Consider the following 15,002-nt stretch of genomic DNA (forward strand, 5'->3'; position numbering starts at 1 on the left):
TAGGGACGCCTCCACTGTTGCTTGGTTTAATCCAATCCACTTTCCCTACCCTATCTCTTCTATAGAAGCCCAAAGAGTCAAACATCATACTCATTTTCCCAGTCTTTTTGCAACACGGGTACAGTCTTAGCCCATGATAAGTACTATAGAAGTCCAGTCCGGGCCTCTGGGAAAGATTTCCTTGTGCCGTAAATGAGACTGTGATTGCTGGCACCACCACATGCAGGCTCAGCTTTTATCACTGATGTGATAACTGGGGCGGCAGCATCGACCTTGCAACCATGCTGGAAAGGCCACAATGAGCAGAGAGAGATCAGCTTCCCTAGAGGTGAACCATTTCTAGGTTTCTCATTACCTGAAAAAATAAATTCCTGTTAATCAGGGATTTTCTCTAAGTAGCCTTCCTTGTGAGGTGGTTGTAAGAAGCATGTGAATTAATTTTTTAAAAATATTTATTTATTTACTTATTTATTTGGCTGTGTCTGGTCTTAGTTATGGCACTTGGGATCTTGGATCTTCGTTGCAGCATGTAGGATCTAGTTCCCTGATGAGATCAAACCTAGGTCCCTGGCATTGGAAATGCAGACCCTTAGCCACTGGACCACCAGGGAAGTCTCTAATTTTTTTAAAGACTAAATACAGTATCTAATACTGATAAGTACTCAACAAAAGCTGTTTTCTAATTATTTTAGTAGTGTTAGTACCAGCTGATCTCAGTTATTACAGGGTGTTTTCAATTAAGGGGTTAGCAGCAAGAAGATGCTTCTGAAGGTCATTATCTACTTCCAGCTAGTATCAGTGACCTTGGGCAAGTCTTGAGCCTCTGTGGGCTTCAGTTTCCTGAGCTGCTTATAAATAATATTGAAGTTTCCTCTCAGATCTAAAATTCTTTGATTTTATTTTCATTTTTTAGAAATCTTGCCATCACAGAGTGTGGGATCCCAGCTGACAACCAGAGAATGATGTGGAGGAAATTTTATATTCCTAGTTACGTGTGCAATTTACAAGTCCCTCAGGGCACCCCGGGACTCCCAGGTAGGCCTCTGCAGGTGATGCAGTATGGAGTATGAAATCCCACCTAAGAAATAGTCTTGCCTAAAATGTCCAGCTCATATAATAGCATCTGGAGCAGTGTTATTTGACAAAAGTTTTTATGATGATGGAAATACTGCCACTGTCCAGTATACTTCCCTGATAGCTCAGTTGGTAAAGAATCCACCTGCAATTCAGGAGACCCCCGGTTCCGTTCCTGGGTTAGGAAGACCTGCTGGAGAAGGGATAGGCTACCTACTCCAGTATTCTTGGGCTTCCCTGGTGGCTCAGCTGGTAAAGAATCTGCCTGCAATGTGGGAGACCTGGTTTCGATCCCTGGGTTGGGAAGATCCCTTAGAGAAGGGAAAGGCTACTCACTCCAGTATTCTGGCTTGGAGAATTCCATGGACTGTATAGGTCAGACACAACACAACCTATACCAGACTGTATAGGTCAGAAAGTGAGCAACTTTGACTTTTTACCAGCACACTAGTGGAAGTGTTAGTCACTAGGTCATGTCTGACTCCCTGTGACCCGATGGACTGCAGGCTGCCAGGCTTCCCTTCCCATGGAATTTCCCAGGCAAGAATACTGTTGTGGGTTGTTCAGTCACTCAGTCGTGTCTGACTTCTTGTGACCCCATGGACTGCAGCACACCAGGCTTCCCTGTCTTTCACTATCTCCCAGAGTTTGCTCAAACTCATGTCCATTGAGTCAATGATGCCATCCAACTAGCTAATCCTCTGTCATCCCCTTCTCCTCCTGCCCTCAAGCTTTCCCAGCATCAGGGTCTTTTCCAATGATTTGGCTCTTTGCATCAGGTGACCAAAGTATTGGAGCTTCAGTATATTCAGGGTTAATTTCCTTTATAGGATTGATTGGTTTGATCTCCTTGCAGTCCAAGGGACTTTAGAGTCCAAGGGACTCTAAAGAGTCTTCTCCATCATTACAGTTTGAAAGCATCAATTCTTCGGCACTCAGCCTTTTTTATGGTTCAACTCTCACATTCATACATGATTGCTGGAAGAACCATAGCTTTGACTATATGGACCTTTTTTTTGGCAAAGTAATGTCTCTGCTTTTTAACATGCTGTCTAGGTTTGTCATAGCTTTTCTTCCAAGGAACAAGCGTCTTTTAATTTCATGGCTGCAGTCATCATCTCCAGTTATTTTGGAGCCCAAGTAAATTAAGTCTGTCATGGTTTCCATTGTTTCCCTATCTATTTGCCATGAAGTGATGGGGCTGGGTGCCGTGATCTTTGTTTTTTGAATGTTGAGTTTTAAGCCAGCTTTTTCACTCTCCTCTTTCACTTTCATCAAGAGGCTCTATAGTTTCTCTTTGCTTTCTGCCATGAGGGTGCTGTCATCTGCATATCTGAGGTTATTGATATTTCTCCCAACAATCTTGATTCCAGCTTGAGCTTCACCCAGCCTGGCATTTCACATTTCCATACTCTGCATGGAAGTTAAATAAGCAGGGTTACAAAATACAGCCTTGACGTACTTCTTTCCCGATTTTGAACCAGTCCACTGTGTTCTTTCCTGGAGAATCCCAGGGACGGCAGAGCCTGGTGGGCTGCCATCTATGGGGTCACACAGAGTTGGACACAACTGAAGCGACTTAGCAGCAGTAGCAGCAGCATTGTTCCATGTCTAGTATTAACTGTTGGTTCTTGACCTGCATGCAGGTTTCTCAGGAGGAAGGTAAAATGGTCTGGTATTCCCATCTCTTTAAGAATTTCCCACAGTTTGTTGTGATCAATCAAAGACTTTAGCATAGTCAATAAAGCAGAAGTAGATGTTTTTCTGGAACCCCCTTGCATTTTCTATGATCTGGCAGATGTTGGCAATTTGATCTCTGGTTCCTCTGCCTTTTCTAAAACCAGCTTGAACATCTGGAAGTTCCGGTTCACATACTGTTGAAGCCTGGCTTGAAGGATTTTGAGCGTTACCTTGCTACCATGTGAAATGAGCACAGTTATGCAGGTGGATTCTTTACTGTCTAAGCCACTTGAAATGAGGCTAGAGAGATGCAGAAAGTGGATATAAAAATTTAAGTTAATCTTCATTAAACTAATTTACAATCAAATAATCATCTGTAGCTAGTGGTTACCATGCTGGACAATGTAGCTCCAGAATCCAAACCTAACCTTCAAGTTGCAGGAAGTGGGAGATGGCAGAACAAGTTTCCACGGGAAAGAGACAGACTCAAGGGGGAGATTTGTAGGACAGCAGTCCTGGAGTCTTCAGAAAGTCAGCATCATTTAAAAAATAGAAAAAGCAGGTGAGGTGGGGGCTGTCCAAGGTTATGAAAACATTAAGAAAATACAAAGCACAAACCTAGATGGATCTCAGTTGAAAACAACAACACAGACTTAAAGCACTGCTAAGTCGGGAGGGGCACAAGCCATGGCCTGGATGCAGCGTAACATTACAGAATCATTGTAGTTTTCTCAGGAGTGACACTAGTATTGTGATTCTGCAGCACATTATTATTTTTAGAAGATGCGTGAGGAAGTATGAGGAAAGGGTCATAGTGCTGACAACTTTCTAATGATGCAAGAGGTGCAGGCGGAGGAGAGAGAGAAGAGAGCGCTAAAGCAGATGCGGCACATGTTTTAAAAACAGTCCTGTCATGCATGATACTTCTTCCAAGAAAGTAGAATATGTACTTACTGAACTGAGTGACTTACAAGACATTTCCAGGCAGAATGCTCAAGATGCTATCTGGCTGTTTTCCACTCTTTACAGCGAAACGCATGATTGAAGAGATGCTCGGAGAGGCTCTTAACCACAGATGAGTCAGAGTTGCTGGTTCTGAAAATTCTCAGACCCTCAGATGGCAAATGATGCTAAAATGAAGAAATGGCTTTCAGTCAAAGATAAAACTCAGGGGACTGTTAGGAAAATACGATACAGATGAAGGCAAGTGTATATATAGCTGTGAAATCTTTCACTAAGAGTTTTGTTAGAGGACACAGTTGGGCCACAACAAACTCTTCGGATAAACAAAAGGGCTTTGTGCTTCCATAGCCCAGACATTGATGTGGTGTGAGTATCTGGGGAGCCTTGGATAGGGCTGAGTGTATTTTTTTCAGGTGGAGCATGTAGCCAGCCTCCAGGATGGCCTTAATGACCCCCACCTCCTGAGATATGTGCTCTCACCAGTCCTTCTGCTCTGAATACAGTACATAGAAGTGATGGTGTACGACTGATATCTGGCCATGGAAGGATGACCTTGGTCTCTCCTAGATGCTCTGGGGCATCCGGCTGCTGTGTCATTTGGACTCTCGGGCAGCTATATGGTGAGTGTACTGGGTTGGAAGTGTTCCCCTCCTTCATCTCCTTCTTGGAACTTCAGGATGAGATCTTATTTAGAAATAGGGTCTTAGTTAAGAGGAGACCATAACTGGGGTATGGTGGGCCCATAATCCAGTATGACTGATGTCCTCAGAAGAATAGAAAGAGCCCAGAAACACACACACAGTTGAGGACATGTGTGAAGATGTAGACAGAGATTGGAGTGATGTATCAGCGAGGAAGAGGGCCAGGTGTTGTTGGCAATCCCAGAAGCTATGAGAAAGGCATGGAACAGATAGATCCTCCCCCAGATCCTGAGAGCGCGACTCTGACAACACCTTGATTCCAGACATCCGACTCCAAGTACTGAGACAATGAATGTTTCAAGCCAGAATGTTGAACTTTGTATGGTGGCCCCAGGAAATGACAGAGATGAACTGAGCCCTCCTGCTGCCAATGCCAGCTTGCTAGCCCAGTGGGTACCCATCTTGGAAGTCTCCCTTCAGCTATAACCTCATGACAGACTCTGAGCTAGAAATGCTGACTGAGTTGTTCTTCAATTTCTGTCCTATAAAAACAGACATGTTTACTGTTATTTTAATTGATGTTTGGGGGTATCTGGTTATACAGCTAAGACTAACACTGCACAGATCTTGGGGAAAGGCCATACACTTGAATCAATGAATAAATTACTTTAGTTCACAGTTTATTTACTCTGGTCTAGAACTCTAATGATGCTTTGGAGGCTTGTTTTGAGCAATCAACTTAAATCAGAGATTACCAGACTGAAGTAGTGGTTTGGGAAATGGTATGGCCTTTCAACCACCTTTTTCCAGAGGTCATGTATGGATGTGAAAGTTGGACTATAAAGAAGGCTGAGCACTGAAGAATTGATGCTTTTGAACTGTGGTGCTGGAGAAGACTCTTGAGAGTCCCTTGAACTGCAAGGAGATCCAACCAGTCCATCCTAAAGATCAGTCCTGGGTGTTCATTGGAAGGACTGATGTTGAAGCTGAAACTCCAATACTTTGGCCACCTGATGCAAAGAGCTGACTCATTGGAAAAGACCCTGATGCTGGGAAAGATTGAGGGCAGGAGGATAAGGGGATGACAGAGGATGAGATGGCTGGATGGCATCACCCACTCAATGGACATGGGTTTGGGTGGACTCTGGGAGTTGGTGATGGACAGGGAGGCCTGGTGTGCTGCGGTTCATGGGGTCACAAAGAGCTGGACACGACTGAGCAACTGAAATGAACTGAACTGATGGCCTTAAAAGTGGTTGAAAATCCAGACTTTTATTCCACAGGGCATGAACCCTGATACTTCACACCCCCTGAACACACTGCCTTTCTTCCTATTCTTTTCAAGACACAGGGCTCTCTCTTCAGCCCTTCTTGCGCAGTACTGCATGTCACAGTCGTGGTTCTAATGGTCCTTTCCAGACCATTGTACTCCCATGGTTCCGGTTTCAATTAGGCCCCACTTACAGGAAACTTTGAAATATACAAAAGAACAGAGATTAGGATAAGGAACTCTTATGTAGCCATCACTGAGCATCAACAATTGGCCTTGAGTTCAACAGCCAATTTTATTTTCCTCTATCTCTATTCCTTCTAGTCCTTCCTTGAATTATTTGGAAGTAAATCTCAAACATTTCATCCATAAGTATTATGGATGTAGCAATATCACACAATTAAAATTAATAATAGCTCTTTAATATTGTTAAAGGTACAATAAGTATTTACATTTCTTTTTATTTTCTTGCAGTTTTTTTAAAAAAGTCATGTTTGTATCCAAATAAGGCCACATCATAATATTGATTTCTGTATCTCTTTGGACCTCTAGGTTTTCCCTCCGTTTCTTTTAATCCCTTTGCTTTTTTTTTTTTTTTTTTAATGCTGTAAACGAAACCAGGTTGTTTGTCTTGCAGGCTTAGCCATAGTCTGGAATTTTCTGGTCATATCTCCATCATCACAGTGATTCAAGTATCTCTGTGATGTGTGTCTTTCTTGTAAACTGATAGGCAGAGTGTTATTTTTTTTTTCTCAATTTTTTTGAAGGTCAGCTTCAGAAGTAATGGTGTGTATTCAAATCAGGAGATACATGATGTCCACTTGTCTCCAGATAGCAACTATCATTGATGAGACTAATTAATTAAGGGCCAAAGTAGTAACATCCTCATCCTCTTATTCCTTCAAGTGTATCATAAGCTGGAACACTGAGGATGGCACTTGTATGAACAGAGTATAAGAACCATTCAGTTCATGTGCATGAATAAATGCTTAGATTTGGAGAACATTTTCTGGCCACAGCCTTGCCATCTCTGTCCACTAAACCTTAAATGTGATGTCACTCTGCTATCTATTCTAAGGGCCTATCTTCCTACACTACCCTCACCTCTCAGTGAGAATGGAAATCAGTTCCATTTTTATCCTTGACTTTGAAATGTCTGATGCAACACCCATAAATTTGTGTCTCGTTGAATCTCTTGTCCACACCTCAGTAGCTCATAGCTTGGGCAGCTTATCCAACCCTGAGTTGCCTTGTAGTAAAACATAGTGTGGGCTTCCCAGGTGGCGCTAATGGTAAAGAACTTGTCTGCCAATGCAGGAGATGTAAGAGATGTGGATTCCATCCCGGGGTCAGAAGGATTCCCTGGAGGAGGGCATGACATGCCGCTCCATGGCAACTCCCGTTCTCAGTCTTGCCTGGAGAATCCCATGGATGAAGGAGCCTGGCAGGCTACCGTCCATACGGTTGCAAAGAACTGGACACAACTGAATAACTTAGCATGCATGAAAAACATGGCTGAGCAGCCTCTGCAAAGGCATCATAAAGACGGTCAATGAAAGTGACATTGCTTGTAAGTGCTTCACACAGTCCAGCCCAGCATGTCATCACCATCATCCTCATACATTAGAAATGAAATGCACTCAAGCGATTAAACCCAGTAGATGTATGAGAGCCTAGAATAAAAGTGTGAAGAATACCCTGTTGCTGCAGCCCTCAAGCAGGTTATTGGGAACACTACTAATGACTCAAAGATGTGCCAGTTTTATTTTTATTTATATGTATATTTAACCATTTATCATTTATTTATTATTATTATTTTGCTTTACAATACTGTATTGGTTTTGCCATACATCAACATGAATCCACCACAGGTGTACACGCGTTCCCCATCCTGAGCCCCCCTCCCTCCTCCCTCCCCGTACCATCCCTCTGGGTCATCCCAGTGCACCAGCCCCAAGCATAGTTTCAGGTATACAACTGGTGAGTCAGGATTTTTATAGATGACCGTCCATTTAAAGTTATTAAAACAATATTACTAGAATATGCTGTGGAGGTGTGCATGCTACAGTGGGAGGGCAAGCACCTCCTGTGACACCAGCAGGAAGAACTGATAAAAGCTGCTCTGCCTGGAGGCCGGGCGGCCCACTGCTCTCTGAGGTGGCGCTAGCACAGAAGCAGCCAGTCCATTATCATCAATTTTTTTCCCTGGAAAATGATCTGATGTCCGTTACTAATCCCTGCTTACAGTAAAAGTGACAATTTTATTGAATATTTGCACTGTGCTAGAATTATTTAATTCTCCCCACAACCCTTCATTCTTTATTCAAAGTGGCAGAGCTCAGACTGGAACTCAGTGAGGCTGGTGTGAGAGACCACTCAGTCTCCCCACTTCTCCCTGGACAAGGTGTGGGCGATGTCAGCAGGCCCGGCCCCTCTCTGTCCTCCCCTTCCCTCCTTCCACCTCGCTGTTCTTGGTGACCTTCGAGGTCTATTCTTCCAGAGATGGCAAATATTTGTGATGGTAAAACAAATGAGAAACTATAGTGTTTTACAAACGCTTAACATTTTTCCATTACGTATTTTTCTATTTGACAAAAATAAAATGGTTTTCAATATGGGACAAAATCAAAAATAAAATGTTAGGAAGACAAGTCAAGGTGAGTAAACTTCCACAAACAGTCTGGGTACAAACAGCACCCACCCCTCACTAGACCCTACACCTACCCGTGGCGGTAAAGGGGCTGGTGCATTAATGGGACATTTCAGTTCTGCTCTGGGTGTGGAGATTATGGCATGGAGTAGTCGCTCAGTATAGCTCAGAAATAGTCCCTGAACACTCTCATGAACTCAAAAGCATTGAGACATGCCGGGCCCTACAAACTCGCTGGGGAGCTGGGGAGAGGAGCTGTGGTCTGAGCACTTGGGCCCTCCCAGAGTCAGCGAGCAGCCTGTGCCCAGCTGATGCCCAAAGAGCATGAAGTCAAGGGGGAGGAAACAGCTGCATCCTGAGGAAGCCCCCAGCCCACATCAAAAAGGGCAGAGTCCCCTGGCAGCTGCGCAGACCCTGCACACCACGGGGATCTCAGCAGCACCAGGGCATCTGGAGGGTGAGGAAGAGGCTGGGCCCCCAGATACCATGATGCCTCCCTACCTGCCCAGCAGTGGGCTCCTCCCCTTCCTGAGACAAACTGGAGGCTTCTTTTCTGCATGGAGTTCTGACCTTTGACTCAGAGGACAGGAGAGCTAGGTCATGGTTGCAGTACCATCAGAGAGGGTGATTGTCCATTCTTCCTCACTGGGGAGCTGCTCAGCAGGGACTGATGGATCCCCGACACCGATCCCAGTGCTTCCCCAACTGGATGATCCAGGCCACTCAACACCACTCGGACCAGAATTTCCAATCAGCTTCTGCAGCATAAAACTAGTAGACCAAACTTCTAACTTGAAAGATAGAAACTAAAGCCAACAAACAGGAAAAGTAATTCAGATAAACTAAAAAGCAAGTGGGACATGGCTGGAAAAACTGCTCTTCCCCTCCTGCTGACTCATCGCAGCACATCCACACTGGTCCTTCGGAAGCAACCAAGAGGAGAATGGGGTCCCCAGGGAAGCTCAGCCTGGCAGTTGTCAGAAACGAATTCCCAGCTCTACTAAATCAGACAATCCCAGCAATCCATGTCCTAACAAACCCTTCCTGGAACTGCCGAGTGAAGTCTGAGCCCCTCCCCCCTTTCCCACTCTCCTGGGCAACATTCATACTTTCTCTCCTCTCCTCACATCCTACACCTCATCTTCCTCCATCTTCACTCAGCAGATGCTGCCTCACTTCTCACTTCACCAAGACAAGTGAAGAAGCCAGAGGACTTCCAAGCTCCCCCCACCACCACCCACCCTCTGCCTCCGTGCTCATCTGTTACCCACAGGCTCCTCTCTGGCTGAGCAGCTGCCTGGTGCTAGCTCCAGTCTCCTCTGCCTACCTGAAGACATCACTCCACAACATCCCTTTCTGTGCTGCATCACTTTTAAAAGAAGCCCTCATTGGATCAGACTGATTTACAGACATGCTGTTATTTTTCTGAATAAAAAAGATTTTTTTCTTGATCTTATTTCTCTTGAAAACTATGGCCCCATTTCTTTCCTCTCTTTTGCAACAAAACCCCTTTAGTGTTGTCCGTTCTGCTCCCCAATTCATTAAGGACCTCGGGGTGATGAATGCAATGGCCAATTCTGAGGTTTTCACTTATCAGGATCATCTGAAACAGCCAATCACTCTGCTGCACGCTGTATTTTCCTCACTGGCTCCAGGAACACAGACTCCTACCCAGAGACTTCTTCTTACCCTCCTTTGCTGGAGCAAACTCCTTTGGATTCTTAATGCTGTAGGCTCTGCTTTCCCTGTTCCCTTTATCCTCACCTTCTGGGTGAGCTCATCCAGCTCTTAGGTGTAAATAATCAATATGCAAATGACTCCAAAGTGACAGTTCCCTCCCAGATCTCCCTCCCAACTCCAGCAGTCAGGCCACCTCACACTCCACATGCTTAAGCAGACTCTGATCCCCCCAGTAGCCTCTTCCACATCTCAGCTGCAGGCAACATCCTTTCCAAGGCTTGGGCACTCCAACTCTGTGGGCTCTTCCATGCTCTGCACCTGGCTGTCAGGAATCCTACTGGCTCTAAGGACACATCTAGAGAACAAAGGAGTGGAGGGGATGGAATTCCACTTGAGCTATTTCAAATCCTAAAAGATGATGCTGTGAAAGTGTTGCACTCAATATGCCAGCAAATTTGGAAAACTCAGCAGTGGCCACAGGACTGGAAAAGGTCAATTTTCATTCTAATCCCAAAGAAAGGTAATGCCAAAGAATGCTCAAACTACCACACAATTGCACTCATCTCATACGCTATTAAAGTAATGCTCAAAATTCTCCAAGCCAGGCTCCAGCAATACATGAACCGTGAACTTCCTGATGTTCAAGCTGGTTTTAGAAAAGGCAGAGGAACCAGAGATAAAATTGCCAACATCTGCTGGATCATTGAAAAAGCAAGAGAGTTCCATCTATTTCTGCTTTATTGACTATGCCAAAGCCTTTGACTGTGTGGATCACAATAAACTGTGGAAAATTCTGAAAGAGATGGGAATACCAGACCACCTGATCTGCCTCTTGAGAAATCTGTATGCAGGTCACAAAGCAACAGTTAGAACTAGACATGGAACAACAGACTGGTTCCAAAAAGGAAAAGGAGTACGTCAAGGATGTATGTTGTCACTGTGCTTATTTAACTTATATGCAGAGTACATCATGAGAAATACTGGGCTGGATGAAGCACAAGCTGGAATCAAGATTGCCGGGAGAAACATTAATAACCTCAGATATGCAGATGACACCACCCTTATGGCAGAAAGTGAAGAAGAACTGAAGAGCCTCTTGATGAAAGTGAAAGAGGAGAGTGAAAAAGTTGGCCTAAAGCTCAACATTCAGAAAACTAAGATCATGGCATCTGGTCCCATCAGTTCATAGCAAATAGATGGGGAAACAGTGGAAACTGTGGCTGACTTTATTTTCTTGGGCTCCAAAATCACTGCAGATGGTGGCTGTAGCCATGAAATTAAAAGAGGCTTACTCCTTGGGAGAAAAGTTATGACCAATCTAGACAGCATATTAAAAAGCAGAGGTTTCTTTGCCAACAAAGGTCCATCTAGTCTAATCCATCATGATTATGGTTTTTCTAGTAGTCATGTATGGATGTGAGAGTTGGACTATAAAGAAAGCTGAGCACCGAAGAATTGATGCTTTTGAACTAAGGTGTTGGAGAAGACTCTTGAGCGTCCCTTGAGAGTCCCTTGGACTGCAAGGAGATCCAACCAGTCTATCCTAAAGGAAATCAGGCCTGAATATTCATTGGAAGGACTGATGCTGAAGCTTAAACTCCAAAACTTTGGCCACCTCATGAGAAGAAGTGACTCATTTTGAAAGACCCTGATGCTGGGAAAGATTGAGGGCAGGAGGAGAAGGGGACAACAGAGGATGAGATGGTTGGATGGCATCACCAACTTGATGGACACGAGTTTGAGTAAATTCCAGGAGCTGGTGATTGACAGGGAGGTCTGGCCTGCTGCAGTCCATGGGGTCACAAAGAGTTGGACACGACTGAGGGACTGAACTGAACTGAACTGAACTGAGAGTCCCACCATTCTTGCCAAGCCACATCGTTTCTCTCCTGGACCAGCATTCTGGTTTCCCTGTATCCTCCTGGCATTTTCTCAGGAGTCAACACATAAATTAGGTAATATCCTTCCTTTGCACAAACCCTCAAGTGACTCTGTGCTTCACCCAGAGTGAAGAGTCTTTAGAATGGCCTTCCTTCCCCACTGTCCTGTCTCTGCTCTTGAGCAGGGCACACCATCTGTCTGATGCTATTTCCAGACACTCGTCTGGCCAACTCCATGAACTTCTTCAAGTCTTGGCTGTCACTGTCTCTAGTCTCACTCTGACCATCCTGCTTAAAATAGTAATGTGTGTTCTCTCTGCCACGTCAGTCTCTTGCTTTATTATATCCTATTATTACTTAATATCTTACAACATAGGAGAAATTTGCTTATCTAGACTTATTGTCTCTCTGCTATACCACAAACTCCACAAGATGAGGTTTTTTTGACTGTTTTGATCATTGATGGATTCCAAGTGCCTAGAAAAATGTATGGCACTGAATAAGCACATAATGACTATGTGCTGAATAAATTACCATCCTCAAAGAGATAAGATACTGCAATAAGAAATAAGAAGACGTACACAAAAGATGTCCTAAGGACAAGAAAAACACCTGGAAATAAAGACACAATAGAAGGCTTTGAAAATAAAGTTGCCATCTCTTAGAAAAGAAAGCAAAAGGCAGAGGAGAAAAAGCAAAAAATAAAAAATAATATTTTTTTTAAAAAGAAAGTATTCAAGAAAATTTCTTAGACTTGAAACCGAGTTTCTAGATTGGAAGGACCTACCAAGAACCCAGGACTAAGCTCATTATCATGACAGAAAGAAAAATTCTACAACTTGCAAAGTAATCACATCAAAACACAAGATTGAGCACAAAGAAACAAGAATCACTGTGACTTTGAGGTTCTCAGAGGTAACACTGCAAGCCAGAAGCCCGTATGATACCTTGAAATCTCAAGAGGAAAGTCACTTCCAGTGCAGAATTCTCTAAGCAATCTATGATGTAAGTGTCAGAACAATGACATCCTTCAGGCAGAAAAGGTCTCAGAACTTTCTGTTCAGCTGCAGGCAGTGTGGTCCTTGTTACTGGAGAGGCTCTGGGAGCAAGTCTGTCCCTGCTCACAACCCTCCCTTTCAGTGTCCCACAGCCAAGCATGAAGCTCTTGGTAACTTCCCTATGGCCTCCCTGAGGAAACAGTTTGAAAAGCAGGCCTCCTGAGTTCTTGGGACTGTGGGGGTTATTTACATGATTATGGGTAGATTTATGATTATGCCACTTTGGTACATGTTTTATTCTCTCATGAACGATACTTTAAGGAATGCAGTAGGGTCCCCGTTAACACACGACCAGGACTGCATCTGTTGGATGATCCCATGAAAGCCACAAGAATCTACCTGGTACAGAAGCAGTAAAATCTCCAGGGCCATTAAACAAAGAACAGGTCAGAGAAACAGAAAACCCAGCCTCTCTGAACTTTTAGGTTTGGTGTAAGCCTGAAATTGTGGTTTGGCTCCTCCTTGCCCCTGTGGCAACTCTTCCCCTTGAAGGACCTTGGCACAGCGGGCACCTGCACAGAGTGTACAAAACAGCTGGCTGAAGCGGACTGAGGAGAGGCTTGGGATTTGGGATTTTCAATTTTACTCAGGAGAGTGAGCCCGTTTCTCCACACAAAAGCACCACACCCATCCTTCATCAACCCCATCACAAGAGCACTGCCATGTGCTAGGTGCTTCTTCCATTTGTTATTTCATTCTAATTCTCCCACTAACCAAATAAGGTTGTCCTGATTACACAGAAAAGCTCAGTAGGAAATTCCTTGTCCAAATTTATACAAGTAGCAGAGCCCAGATTCCACACATCCAGATTCCACAGTCTCTGCTCTTGACTTCCATTCCACATGAGGATACCCAGGAACCTGGTTAGAATATACAATCATGAGGATTTATACCTATGGAAGTCATCAAATTAACTTAAAAAAACAGTCATGACACAGAAATGAGTGAAGGTAATGGATGACAAGGACCAGCCTAACCTCACACCAGAGGCATCAGACTGCAAGACTGACCTGGTCAGCTTACCTGTGGTCCCCTCCTGCTGGGACCAGGAAGTGCACCCAGGTCACAAGCCCCGCCCACACACCGAGGAGCTGTCCGAGGTCCTGCCAAAGGAGGGTGAGAACTGAGCCTGAGCTCACTTCCTGCAGGTGCTCAACAGAGATGGTGAGCTGCAAGAGGCGAGTCAGCACTTCACTGTCAGCAATGAGCATGAGGCCTGGCATGCTGCACGTCTGAACCAAACATTCGCTGGGAGGAACTAAGCCTCCCACCTCCAAGTTGGAGAAGGAAGGGGGTGGCAGTGGCACCTGGGATGCAGACTGGACTTCTTTATAGCCCCCGTGATCCAGTGACCTATCTCCATGGAGCAGGGGCCTTGAAGGAGCCTGCAATCTTCCTCTGATCAGGAAAAGCAATGATGCAGCACAGCCTGCCAGGGCCACTGGCCAGTCCAACAGAAGGGTGACAGGCATCACGGTGACATTCATGCTGGAAATGACACCTGGCTCTCCTCCAGATGTGATGTGGAAAAATTCAGACTTGGAAGGGCCCTTTTTAAGCTTCAGCAAAGAGACTGGGAAGGAGTAAAGACAGTCTATAAAAATGTTTAGGGAACCTGGACTTCACACCTGAGTATTGCTTTTGTGAATTTAGCAAATGAAATAACAGCTCTAAGATTGCCTTATAAAGTTAAGAATAGTTTGAGACTGCACTGAATGGTTCAAGGGGCCCAGAAAGCAGGGGAGAGACGACAGAGCTTCTCTCAGGCTTCACTTTCTCACCTTCTGTATCGGGCACATAGGAGAGAAAGTGCTGAGTACAAGTCACAGGTTTGGCCACGGGCAAGAACTATCCCTCATTCCAGCTGTGACCAGGGCAGGCCATCAGCTTCCTCACTGGAAAATAGTAATGAGTACAGTGCCCACCCCCAGGCATGCAGTGACCCCCCAGCCATGCCATAACCCCACCAGCCATGCCGTGATCCCAACACACTGTTGACTGTTCAGGGCAACTGTGAATGAAAAGGCCTGTTACACATGCAAGCTCAAGACAGGCTTCTCTTAGTATTACCCAGGTTCTGGAGGGCCTTGGAGTAAAAAAAGAAAG

General features: G+C 44.7%; 1 long non-coding RNA gene across 2 annotated transcripts; it reads left to right on the forward strand.

Moving 5' to 3' along the window:
• The first annotated feature begins 826 nt into the window (after window positions 1-826).
• Window positions 827-9,541, forward strand: LOC129635470 (uncharacterized). Of its 2 annotated transcripts, none has more exons than XR_008706317.1 (3): window positions 827-1,035; window positions 4,221-4,337; window positions 9,443-9,541. It is a non-coding gene; the product is annotated as an uncharacterized LOC129635470 (long non-coding RNA). The 2 variants fall into 2 exon arrangements; XR_008706316.1 differs by lacking the exon at window positions 9,443-9,541 and adding an exon at window positions 4,682-4,974.
• Window positions 9,542-15,002: the final 5,461 nt, after the last annotated feature.

The sequence above is a fragment of the Bubalus kerabau genome, chromosome 20 (genome assembly GCF_029407905.1).
Source record: "Bubalus kerabau isolate K-KA32 ecotype Philippines breed swamp buffalo chromosome 20, PCC_UOA_SB_1v2, whole genome shotgun sequence".
Lineage (NCBI taxonomy): Eukaryota > Metazoa > Chordata > Mammalia > Artiodactyla > Bovidae > Bubalus > Bubalus kerabau.